Raw genomic sequence first — 13,178 nt, 5'->3', positions numbered from 1 at the left:
CAATTTCAGAGATAGCCGTACCAATAATCACAGTTTGGTCTGGAAATTTCTTGTTAAGAACCCATTTCTCTGGTTCGGTTCTCTGATTTTGTCTTGGAATTTTACTCGGCTTCGAGCTCTCGGTTGTGAAGCAATGACGATTCACATGGATTATTGCTACACCTGTGCGAGTTGGTTCACCCACTGCACCGTGAGCAGTGGACGGATGGGCATTGAAATCACCAATCGCCTCTCGTCCGAGAATAATATCGTGCTTGGAGGTTGCCAGTAAAACTAAAAATTCAACCTCTTCTGTTCTTGAGTGGATCCCATCACTGAGTGTGACCGGAAATGTAATCACACCCCGCGGGTGCATTATTTCTCCGCCAAACCCAGAAACGGTTGCATGGATCGGTCTTAATCTTTCTTTATCTTCTTCTTCGAGGTGTTCGAAGCACTATTCGTATATAATGTCGGATGTGCTTCCAGTGTCAAAGAACACATACTGCGACCGATAGTGGCCAATCAGGGCAGTGATTATCAAAGGATTTTTGTTGTTTGGACCACCCTTAATTCGTGGAAAAATGACCGGCTCATTTTTCCATTCTTCATCTGAAAACTCTTTCCTCTTTCCGTCTAACCATTTTTCACTTTGGATCATTTGGACGTTCAGATCTTTTACTTGTCTTTTGGGCGGCCCTGGCTATCCATTGCGAGAGGTTTACCAGCCCCTGCCTTTGCACCTTTGACCAAGTGTCCTAGCTTTCCATTCTTTACTGCTGCTTCGATTTCATTTTTTAGAGCCACACACTCGTTTGTGTTGTGTCCAATGTCGTCATGGTATGAGCAGTGTTTGTTTTTGTCGAGGAATGACTTCCTCGGTATTGGTTGTGGCTTGCGAAAAGTCAAATTCTCCGTGGTGAGAATTTCTGCGGGAGACTTGGACAAAGGAGTCCAGCTTTTGGGAGACCGAGCTGAGAAGCTCTGTTTGTTTTTGTTACCGATCAAGGATCTCGCATCAAATTGCTTTGGTACTTCTGTGTTCGGTTGCAATCTTGACCAAATTGGTCCCTTGGCTTGTCGGCTTGGTCTTGGAGTTTGGAACTCGATTTTTGGTAATTGTCTCTGACTGCCGGATCCCAAGGTTTTCTCGGTTCTCGCAAATAGTTTAGCTGACGTCATGATTTCGTCCCAAGATTTGGGCATTTCGTCTCTTCTCGTTAGAGTACGGATCAAGGAGTCACTATTTACATTCTTCCGGAATGCTCCCCTCAACATGTCCTCACTGACCCATCCGATATTAAGGCTCTCACTGTTGAAACGAGTAATGAAATCCTTAATGGATTCATTATTTCGCCTTACGACGTCTAGTATCTCGGATGCGTCACGGGTGTGTTTCTTTTGCTGACTGAAGTGCTGGGAAAACTTTGCTACGAAGTATTTCCAGCTCTTAATGTGTCCGCATGGTAATTTTTCAAACCACTCTCGTGCAGCTCCCGTGAATGTCAATGCGAACATGTGATACCAGTATGGAAGAGTCCAACCACTGACTCCTCCAACTGCTTCGAACCTCAGTAGGTGATCACTGGGATCCGTCATCCCGTTATATGTCCCGACAGATGTTGGGATTTTTGCGTTTATCGGGAACGGAGCTGTCGCGATAGCCGGAATGAATTTTGATTTTTCTGCGAATGATTCCGGACGATATGGTTTGGAGAAATCGTACTCCGCGTTATTGTAGTACTCCGCATTGCGGACAGGTGGACGCGGACGGCTAACCCCTCCATAAGACTGGTGCCGACTATCCCCGCTGTAAAAGCTGTCTTCAGGGCGGTAAGTTGAATCGTAACCGTCCGACTCTTCCTCGTAGGATGGTACGCGCATATTGATACGAGGAAGGGAGCGCAACCTTCGTACTTCACTTAAATTATGTTCCCTTTGTTGGCTGTACTGAATATGGCTACCCCTTATCGAAGGAGAAGAAGATCTCCTAGGATGGTCTTCATAATTCAGAGTACGAGCATGAAAGCGTTCATTCCGTACCCTTCGTTGGTACTCAGCGGCCAGACTTTCTTGTTGAATGGAAAGCCACTCATCCGGAGACAAGAGTCCCTCAAACCTATGGCTTGCTGCACGAGTTCTCACCGGGACTGAATCACCGAAATCTTCTTCGAGGTCCAATTCTGAATGAGTCCGGCGATTATCTCTCATAATTCGCCCAAGATCTCCCAAATTGGAACCTCTCGGAGCTGTGACCCCTCCTAGATCGTTAGGAGTGGGACCAGCTGTTGTTACCAAATTTCTCGTTCCCACTGGAGCAACATCTGCCTGTGGGGTAACATGTCTTCGAGTTGATGAACCACCCAAAGTAAAACCTCCGGGTGTCACAACATCATCCTGCTCACCAGGAGTGAGATTCTGAGCGAACAACGATGTTGCTCCTTCATGCGTTTCTAAGTTGGTAACACGTGAATTATGTTTGAGGGTCCCCGTCGGCCCTTTAGGAATTTGGCTCATATCGTAACTCAAAATTAAGATGAATTGCTGTTTTAACAAAGCATGGATGGCGCCAATGAAGAAACACGGATCCACTCTCCACTAATGGGTCCTGGATCCAATGAGTCAACAGGGTAGGATATGGTTAACTGCCAACACGATATGAACCCAATTGCCTAAAGTCCAGTGACAAAGTCCTGCAAAACAGACACCGTGAGCTCGTTACAGGAAGGACAATGTGGGGGGTCTTCCCGTAACCACCCTCCAGCGTGAGAATAAGTACTGTTCTGTAGAAGATAAGCACTTAAGTAAATTAAGAGAATACAGTGTGAGTGAATGAATACCTCATGATGATCGAGAGGGTATTTATAGCCGAAGGATGTAGGAAGGTAATTGGGCCAGCTGTCCTTCTCAGAAGATGCTCCCGTAACCACCTGGACACGTGTCCTCTTTTGATAGGTTCGGTTTATATGTTGCATGTGCATGTATAACCACCTGGACACGCGTCCCTCTGTTATAGGCCAAACAAGTATCACTGGCGACGTGCACGGTTATAACGGCCTCGCCAGGTGTTTCTTTCTGATTGGTTGAATGGTCACGTATTGCTCAAGAAAGCATCTTGGTAATTCTTATAGAAGGTAATTAGTTACTGACAGCTATCCCGGGGCATTACCTCGTGGTTATTTACGCGGAAGGATATTCCTTTCTGCGGATGACCTTTGAGGGTGCCCGGATGCTTCCGCATGCGTTATGCGGGTGTTTCTTCCTCAAATGATTTCGCGGATGATTAATATGCCCCGCTGGTGACTTGTGATGAGTTCTTATTTAACCCGCAGGTATTACTTAAGGGTATTTGGGTCTTTTCAGTACCCTGCATCTATAATTATGATTTTTATTGTTATATATATACACAATAATAATACCTAATCTAGTTAAGGTGAGAACCAGAAAAGGAGGCCGGCCACCAACCTCCAAGGAAATAGGAGCATAAGCTCCATTCCATCGTGGTTTGGTTTTCTCGGAAATAAACCGCCGACCACCATCGTTTAACTACCGGACAACACCACCGCATCATAACCACCGCCGTCGTTCCTCTCGCCGCCGTTTGTTGTTCTTGTTGCTTGCTGCTACTGATCGGATACTACTGCCGCTGTCGTCAAAGGTTGCCGCCACCACTGTCCGGTTACTCACTCGTCACCTAGCGTTTGTTCGTTGGTCCTCGGTGTCTCAACCGGTTATTTATTAACCGAGGTAAAATTAAATAATGTCTTGTATATTATTATTTATTTTGGTTGCTTAGACTCGTACTCGTATCGTTTGTAACCGGATCCTGTACGGTTCCGTTAAATGGTGATTACTCGTTTTATATTCCGCATCGTATTCTGTTATTAATATGATTAATAATTATGAAACTAATTTTATTAAACCGGGTTAAAAAGTTAAACCGTTGACTGATCACCACTATATCCCAACATGGTCAACCGATATCCTTTCAGCTTCTACTGTCTGAATATAATTAGGAAGAAGATCAATCCAGGTTATAATATTTAAAAGGTACATAAATGAAATAAAGTAACCTCTATAGTGTAACTTGAGCGTACAAAAATAAGCTGTGGAATCCCATCAATGACATGCATCTCTTGAATTGTCATTATCATGAAAAGATCAAAAATCAGATTAATTTATCAATTATTAAATGAAAACCGCTAAGCATGTAATGTTAGTAGGTTAGTGTTTATGTGAAGTTGAATGCTAAAAGGTATGTTAATGAACACGTTGTTTGACTGACCCATGCCACAAAATTAGTGTTGCCAAGTGACAATAGAGTTCATATTTCACAGGAACACTTTTTATAGCATCTTAAGCACATGCAAATAAAGAGCAAAGTTCGTGTGCTAGGTGGTGTTAGCTAATACTAGTGGCTTATAGCTTTTCATGTCACTATGAAATATAAATGATAGCTTAATATCTACATAAAACTAGCTGGACACATGAACCCAATTTGAAGTTCTAAAAACATGCAAATGCTATCAAGTATCGATAGTTTTATATCTGACATGTGCTATGCATAATCTGGGATATGATATTCACGGTCCGGTCTTGATGGTTTATAAGTCAAACAGTGAACAAAACGGTGAACCACGGTTTTCGAAAACCAAAACCAAACCATTCAAATTGTAAACCGACCCAAACCAAACTGTTAGTGAAGGTTGTTCGGGTTTGTTTACATGGTTTGGGCTCATTAGGCTTTAAACATCTTTCTTCATTCTAAACTTTTGTGAATAAGCAAAGCAAACCACCAAAAAAATAAAAAAAAAGTGATGACGGGCAAACATAAACAAGTTCTAGTTATGTTTACCCATCATCATGTGTTACTGATTTGTTTGGTACAGAAAACTCTGAAATGAAAAATGATGTATAAGACCCAATGAGCCTAAACCGTAAAACCAAACCGGAACAAAACCGTTACTAATGGTTTGGCTCTATGAACCGTTTTACCTGGTTCACTTTAAAAACTTGAACGGTTTGGCTTGGCTGACTGCTGGCCTAAAAACCGTCAAAACCAAACCATGAACGCCCGTAGGTATCATTACAAAATAACAAAACATGCATATTGATATTAGTCATTTAATCTACTGCCTAAATATACAAAATAGTAGCCTGCAGCCCTCTGTGAAAGTATATGACAGACAATTGTTAGAGATAAACTAAAGGCAAACTTAGCATGGCAAACATAAATGCTAAAGAAAGAAAATTCTCTTATATAATAACACAATCTGTAAAAACATGCGGCCTACTAAGAAACTTACACATAAACACTTCGACAAAAGAGCATATAAACAAAGACACTACCACACTAGTATGCAATACTATAAGCAGAAGAGAATCAACGAATAATAACATATAAAGCATTAAAGAGGCTACAATGTTAGACAACATACCACTTTCATAGATGGTTACAGGAAGATCCTTTTGTGCATGATTGATCAATGGGTTCAAAAGAACATACACAGGGTTTTCATTAATATCCATCAACTGTTACAACAAAACCATCACCATTAGTTATTTAAATCGAAAATAAAAATTCTTTTCACCAAATTTTCATAGATTGTTCAATATAACACTCTGGTTACCCGAACCGTAAATTGCATGACAGACTTTTTAAAAGTATTATTGTATATTGTAAATTGTGAATGAATGTCAACATGTACAAAGGATGTTCCTAATATAGGAAACAACTCTAACAACCTTACCCATAAATATAGAAATACATATCTTCTAAAATAATAATATAATACAGAGAATATATGCTTGCTAATACGCCCCTGCAGTTCGAGCGGGATTTTGATTGACGCTCAAACTGGCTTGGAATGACTGGAATAATTCACGAGGTAGCCCTTTTGTAAAAATATCAGCATACTGATATGGAGCCGGAACATGTAAGACCCGAACATGACCAAGGCGAACCTTTTCACGTACAAAATGTATGTCGATCTCGATGTGTTTCGTGCGTTGATGTTGCACGGGGTTGCCGGATAGGTAAACCGCAGAAATATTGTCACAGTACACTATCATTGCACGAGTAATGGGAACATGAAGCTCTAACAATAAATTTCGAATCCAAGCGGTCTCGGCAACCGCATTCGCCACGCCTCGGTATTCAGCCTCGGCACTAGACCGGGAGATTGTGGGCTGACGTTTGGAGGACCACGATACCAAATTATTTCCCAAGTATACACAATATCCGGACGTGGATCGTCTTGAGTCTGGACAGCCCCCCCCCCCAATCCGCGTCCGAATATGCTATCATGGACGTGGGGGAAGATGGCGTTAGTCGTAACCCATAATCGAGTGTGCCTCGAAGGTAACGTAAGATCCGTTGCATAAAGGCAAGATGGGGTTTTCGTGGAGCATGCATAAATAGGCATACTTGTTGAACCGCGTAAAAGAATGTCGGGACGAGTGAACGTGAGGTACTGTAGCGCCCCTGCCAAACTTCGGTATAAAGTCCCGTCTTCAAGTAATGGGCCGTCGTCTGCCCCAAGTTTAGCACCCGTGTCAACCGGAGTGGCGCATGGGTTGCATGACGACATGGAGGCCCGTTCAAGTATGTCCAAAGCATATTGAGATTGAAATAAAAACAGTCCATTTTGATCACGTGTGACGGTGATGCCGAGAAAGTGGTGTAACGGGCCTAAATCTTTCATTGCAAACTCCCGCGAAAGTGACCGAATAATGTTGTTCAAAAATGCAGTAGAAGAAGCCGTTATCACAATGTCATCCACATATAATAATAAATATGCCATATCATTACCTTGCCGATAAACGAACAACGAGTTATCACACGAACTTCCTTTAAACCCCTTACTGACAACAAACTGAGAAAACCTGTCAAACCACGCTCACGGAGCCTGTTTAAGGCCATAAAGAGAGCGACGGAGTTTACACACAAAGTTTGGTGCATTTGGGTCAACAAAACCAGCCGGTTGGTGCATAAAGACTGTTTCGGTAAGGTTTCCGTGTAAAAAAGCATTTTTGATGTCCAACTGGTGAATCGGCCAAGAACGAGACAAGCCGATCGAGAGGACTGTGCGTATCGTGGCCGGTTTAACTACTGGACTAAATGTCTCGTCACAGTCAACACCTATTGTTTGAGATTTACCATTGACCACCAAACGTGCTTTGTACCGTTCTAAGGACCCGTCAGAGTTAAATTTATATCGGAACAACCACATGCAACGTATTACGGGGTGGTTATCTGGGTAGGGCACTAATTCCCAAGTATCATTTTCTTTCAACGCTTTAAACTATCAATCATGGCCAATTTCCAATTTGGATCAGATAGAGCTTTTTGGTATGTGGTAGGGATAAGAGAGATCTGATTGGGAGATGATTGTGTGGTATGTAGATTATATTTTGGATTTGGTTTTGAAATGCCAGATTGTGCGCGGGTTTGCATAGAGTGGTAACTGGCTTTGTTAGGTGTAGGTGATATCACCTCGGGTTTAGATGAGATGATTGGTGTCGGTTCAGGTGCTGGTTGATGTGTAGTGGGGTGGAACGAGGTTGGTGAGGGTAGTGGATTGTTGGAGGTAGTTTGGGATGTTTGGGAGGTTTCTAAGTGGGAAGGCGGTGTGGGAGGGGGTGTATGGGTAGGCTGGTCTGTAGTGGTAGGAATAGTTGCTGGTGATGAACCGGTGGGGAATGAGATCGGAAGTGAAAATGGTTCGTCGTCGAGAAATGAATAATTAGTATCACAGATAGGTTCATTGTATGGAAAAGAGAATTCATCAAAGACGACGTGACGGGATACGTGGATCCGACCGGTCACTGGGTCAAGACATCGGTATCCGCGGAAGTCTGACGGGTACCCGAGAAAAATGCAACGAGTGGATCGAGGATAGAGTTTGTGTGGCATGGTTGCGGATAGGTTAGGGTAACACGCACATCCGAACACCCGTAAATGGTCGTATGTGGGGTGGCGGTTGTAGAGAGCATAGGTCGGAGTGTGATAATTAAGACGTTTTGTTGGTAGTATGTTATGCAAGTAAGTAGCGGTGTGAAGTGCCTCAACCCAAAACGAGGGTGGTAGGTGGGCATGCATGAGAATAGGGCGAATGATCATTAATACGCCGAATCATATGTTCGGCGCGACCATTTTGCGGACTAGTTTGGGGGCACGAGAAACGAAAAACTAGCCCGTGGGTGGAGGCGAAGTTATGAAAGTCACGGTTATCGAATTCGCCACCCAAATCACATTGAAAAGTTTTAATGTTGCGTTGAAATTGGGTTTGAACAAATTTATAGAATTTAGTAAATTTTGTAAAGACTTCGGACTTGAATTTGAGGGGATAAACCCATACATAATTTGTAAAATTATCAACAATAACCATGTAATAATTATAACCGGATTTGCTAAGAACCGGGGAAGTCCATAAATCACAGTGAACAATGTCAAATGGAGCGACAATTATAGAACCAGATTCATTAAAAGGTAACTGTTTGTTGTTCGAAATTTGACAAGAATGACAAATATTGGAAATATCTTTATTACATGAAATAAAAGAACGACTAGAAAGTAAATATAAGATAGGATGTCCCGGATGTCCAAGACGGTTGTGCCAGTTGTTTGTAGTAGTTGTGATTGAGCATATTGCGGAAGCGACAGTAGGTTCGGTGAACGGGTAGAGGTCCCCTGTGCTATCATGGCGCGAAAGAATCCGCCCATTGGTAAGGTCCTTCAAAGAAAAACCATATGGGTCAAATTCAATAGACACAAGATTTTCACGACTAAATTTACGAACAGCAATCAAATCTTTAATAACATGGGGTGCAAAGAGAATATTATTTAAGTGAACGGTCTTGTTTGGGAGTTGATAGGTGGAATTACCCGATCCGGAAATTGGTAGGGATTGGCCATTACCGACAAGTATAGTACCATTAAAAGGAATGGTAGATTGAGATTGAATTTTACCTTGATGAGCGGTTAGGTGGGATGATGCACCAGTGTCCATGTGCCACGGAGTATCACCCTGATTAATTTGCATAGACTGAAGTGCCGCTCCAAGTTCAGTGGGGCATAGCGGATTCGGACTGGGTGCTGACCCATACCCATTAAACGCCATATGGGCCTGTGGAGGTTGTGGTTGAAAGCCCGGAGGCGGATTTGCAGGGGCTGATGGTGTTGATTTATTTGTCCACGGGGAGGCCCAATTAGGTTGGGCTGGGTGTGGGCATGGTGGAGGCCCGTTCCAGCCATGTTGAGAAGGTCCATTCCATGCTTGAGAGCCGCCCCAGCTTTATTGTGAGTATCCAGGGTTCCACCCATGTGAAGACTGTTGATGAAGATTACGACCACCACGACCATAATACCCACGGCCGCCGCCCCGTCCTCGTCCCCTACCTCGGCCATGAGACTGATTGTTGTAGGTATGCTGATAGGGTTGAGGTTGATTTTGGTTGTGATTAGTCGGAGCTGACGGAGCAGGTATCGATTGCGAGGGTGCGGCTAGAGCCGAATGGGTGGGGTTGACCAGAGATTGGGCCTGCAGCCTTAGTTGTTCCAGTCCGATTCGATTTCGAGCTTGATCCCACGTGTTTGGGCCCTGATTGATGATGGCAGCGGCTATATTGTACTCACTTGGAAGGCCTTTAATCATCTGCATCATGAGTCGGGACTCGTCTACAGGTTTTTCCACATCTTCAAGTTGGTTAGCGAGATCTTTTAACTGTTGGAAATAATCGTCTAAGGACGAACAGGCTGCAAGAGTAAGATTTGTAAACTTATGTTCAATGAGTTGTGCCCGGGCTTCCATGTTGTTAAGAAAAATTTCCCGGATCTTGTTCCATGCCTCTTGTGCTGTTGTGTCTGCAACGAGAACATGAGCCAAGATCTTGTTGGTGATGGTCCCGTAAATCCACTGCAGGACGATGGCATCGACCTCGGCCCAAGACTCGTAAGTCTCATCAGTGACGGCCGGAGGTGGTGTCCCATCAATATGATGAGAAACTTTATAACCTGGAGTTTGAACAATTTTGTCCAGCAGGAATATGTGACTTCTTCGCCATCTAAAACACGAATTTTGTTATGGATATTCGTTACCGAATAAATGGGGTGAAGGGTTTTGGGATCGGGTTTGGCATGAACATCAACAGAAGAATAGTCTCCTGCCATGAATGAAGAATAAAAGAGAAAAACAAATAGAAAGATTGAGCACAGTGGCTAGGATCGTTGAAAGGTTAGGGATGGCTCTGATGCCATAAAAGTATTATTGTATATTGTAAATTGTGAATGAATGTCAACATGTACAAAGGATGTTCCTAATATAGGAAACAACTCTAACAACCTTACCCATAAATATAGAAATACGTATCTTCTAAAATAATAATATGATACAGAGAACTAAATAATATATGCTTGCTAATACTTTTCACATATATGGCAACCTTCAAACAGGTTCAAGCACATAAACTAAAGAAACATTTTATTAAAAAAATATATTTTCCAAGACATCACTTAAACAAAAACTATGATTTAAGACTTTGGATAATGAACAAAACTAGAGCTCGATATACGCATCGTATTAGAAGTACAGCATACACATGTATAACTTGTGTAACAATATATAAATTCTGGTTAATCTTTTTCAAAAAACGTATAAACTTGGTCCCTGAGCATGTGTTTAACATCCCCAAAGACAAGTTCACTCAACATTTTCATAATTAACTCTTTCAAACATACAAATGCATCAAATGACATAACATCACACAGTCCCATCAAAAGTCTAAAACTTTATAACCTAAAAAAACAATACTGAATACTCAATTACTTACAGCTTTGTGTAAAAGCATATCCGATTCTTCCGCATCCGCACCCGTAGAATACCATCCAAGTATATAGAAGTTAGGAAACACCTTCTTATCTGTTCCACACGCAAACACACATCTTAATCACATTGCACATTGGAAACCCCTACAATCAATTACTAGGACTGCAAACGAGCCGAGCCGTTCACGACCTATTCGAGATCGGATCAATAAAAAGCTCAAAACAAGCCGAGTCCGAGTCTCAAATAAAGTTTGTTTAGTTATCGAGCCCAAGCTCAACCCTTGTGTATTTTTGAGTTCTACCTCTTTTGGACTTCTATGTATAGATTTCACCAGGGTGGGTGCAAACGAGCCGAGCTACTTGAGCAGGGATCTAGGGGCGGACATACATTATAAGGAGGGGGAGGCTACCCCTCAACTTTTTACCGGTAGTGTAAAAAAAAATCGGTTTTCGTGTTTCGTTACCCCTGGTTAGAAATAACGTTACCCCTAAGATTTTAAGCCCAACCAATCTATGTTTTTAACCCAATCAAAAGCCAAAGCCCAAACAAATAAAACCAATTAACCTAACCCAACCAAACCACCGTTCACCTATCCATCTTATACATTTACAACAAAACTAAAAAAAATAATACAGTAGCAGCGCAACAGCCTCTTCTGCCTTCTCACCACAGCTCGTCAGGCGTCGGAATAACCTCCACACCACCGCCGGACGGCCCGGACGAACCAATCACACAACATTAGTCACCACTGGTCCACAGCCACCGCCCATAGGACGGCCCGAATGACTTTACTAACGAAGAAAGAGGGTGTATTCCGGGTGATCTTACGACCTTTTATTACACTTTAAAGGAAGATGCTAAATTTGCAAAACTGGGTGGAATGAGTGATCTTGCTCGTGTAATAGTGGAAACAGAAAACACACAACTTTTCTTTTGGTTTATCATCGAATATTGAAGCTAGCATTGGTTTTACCGGTTGCCCTTGTACTAAAAAGAATATTATATATAGGCCTTTTTCGAACTGCAACCGTTGAAAGATGTTTCTCTAAAATGAAGCTTATCAAGACGGATTTGAGCAATCGAATGGGTAATGAATATTTGAACAATGCTTTAGTTTGTGCGGTCGAAAGAGAAACGTTTGATAAAGTAAATGAAGAAGATGTAATGGCTCGGTTTCAAACTATCAAAAACCGAAGAGGAGATATTTACAGCCCAACCTAAATCCGCTACTGTTGGTTCGTTAACCCGGTTAGTTTAAATTTACTTGTTGTCGTGTTTTTTATATCTGTTTCGTTAACATTGTATGAAATACGGAGAATTTTTTTTTTTTTTGAGTGCTGCCCCTCGGTTTCGAGTCTAGATCCGCCACTGCGGGGATCAATAAAAAGCTCAAAACAAGCCAAGCTTTTTCAAGCTCGAGCCAAGCCCGAGTTTCAAATATAGCTCTTTAGTTATCGAGCCCGAACTCGAGCCTTGAATGGGAAGCTCATCGAACCTTAGCGAGCCCTGTGTATTGCTAAGTTCTCCTCCTTTGGACTTTCATGTATTAAGTTTACACTTTAATGTCGAGCTCCAGCCGAGCTTTGGCTTGTTTAAGGTACTAAACGAGCTAAAGTTGAGGATAGGCTCGTTTAAGTTATATTTCTCAAAAATATATAAAAATACTAAAAAGCGTGCACAAACTAATTAATTAATAATAAATAATAAACGAGCCGAGTACAAGCTTGGAAAAACAACTGACATAATTCTTGTTTTTTTGGAGGAAGGAACGATCGAGTGAATGAGTGGAAGAATCGTAGAGAAGCTCGAAGCTGTTGAAGATCTCGACAGTGCGTCCTCTTTGAACGCCGATGACGCAACCGAAAACCCAGGTGGTGGTCGGAGATGTTGACCATCACCAGTGGATGGACCTTGAAGGTTAACCCGCTGCTGCTCGACGAAGTCATTTCTGATTGATTAATCGTATCTTCTCCGAATGGGAATTTGAAGGAAGGGGCCTCGTGAATAATAAGTTCGTTTAGAAATCGAGCCGGCTCGAGCTCGATAATTAAAGCTTAGATACATACTTATTTGTTAATGAGTTTGGCATAATTCGGCTTTTTAACGAGTTAATCTCAAGTAGCTTATGAGTGACTCAAATCGTTTACGCCTCTAATAGCTATTATAGAGTGTCATATAAGTATTTTGTTATGTGAAAATTTTAAAGCTAAAACTGAGTTCGTGTGGTTGGGAACAATTTAGTTTGAGCAAAATATAAAAAAAAGGGTTGAATGATTTTTTTTCTTTTTCAAGATAAATAGGTCGCCTTTGTATTAGCTCGCTCACGTGTACACGTGTTATGTACGAGTGTATGTGTGAGATGATTTTGCGTCT

At 42.1% G+C, this 13,178-nt stretch overlaps 1 pseudogene across 1 annotated transcript; it reads right to left on the bottom strand.

The window, feature by feature from the left end:
* Positions 1-3,936: 3,936 nt before the first annotated feature.
* On the bottom strand, positions 3,937-12,751 carry LOC143586861 (COP9 signalosome complex subunit 6a-like; annotated as a pseudogene). The gene is made up of 5 exons (XR_013144773.1): positions 12,547-12,751; positions 10,810-10,898; positions 5,418-5,511; positions 4,053-4,114; positions 3,937-3,981 (listed from the first exon to the last, which is right to left on the bottom strand). The product of XR_013144773.1 is annotated as a COP9 signalosome complex subunit 6a-like (transcript).
* Positions 12,752-13,178: the final 427 nt, after the last annotated feature.

The sequence above is a fragment of the Bidens hawaiensis genome, unplaced genomic scaffold (assembly GCF_021521415.1).
Source record: "Bidens hawaiensis isolate Kalapana, Puna unplaced genomic scaffold, B.hawaiensis_p1.1 tig00035030_1, whole genome shotgun sequence".
Lineage (NCBI taxonomy): Eukaryota > Viridiplantae > Streptophyta > Magnoliopsida > Asterales > Asteraceae > Bidens > Bidens hawaiensis.
The sequence above is the reverse complement of the archived record's forward strand: the minus strand, read 5'-3'. Positions and strand labels throughout refer to the sequence as shown.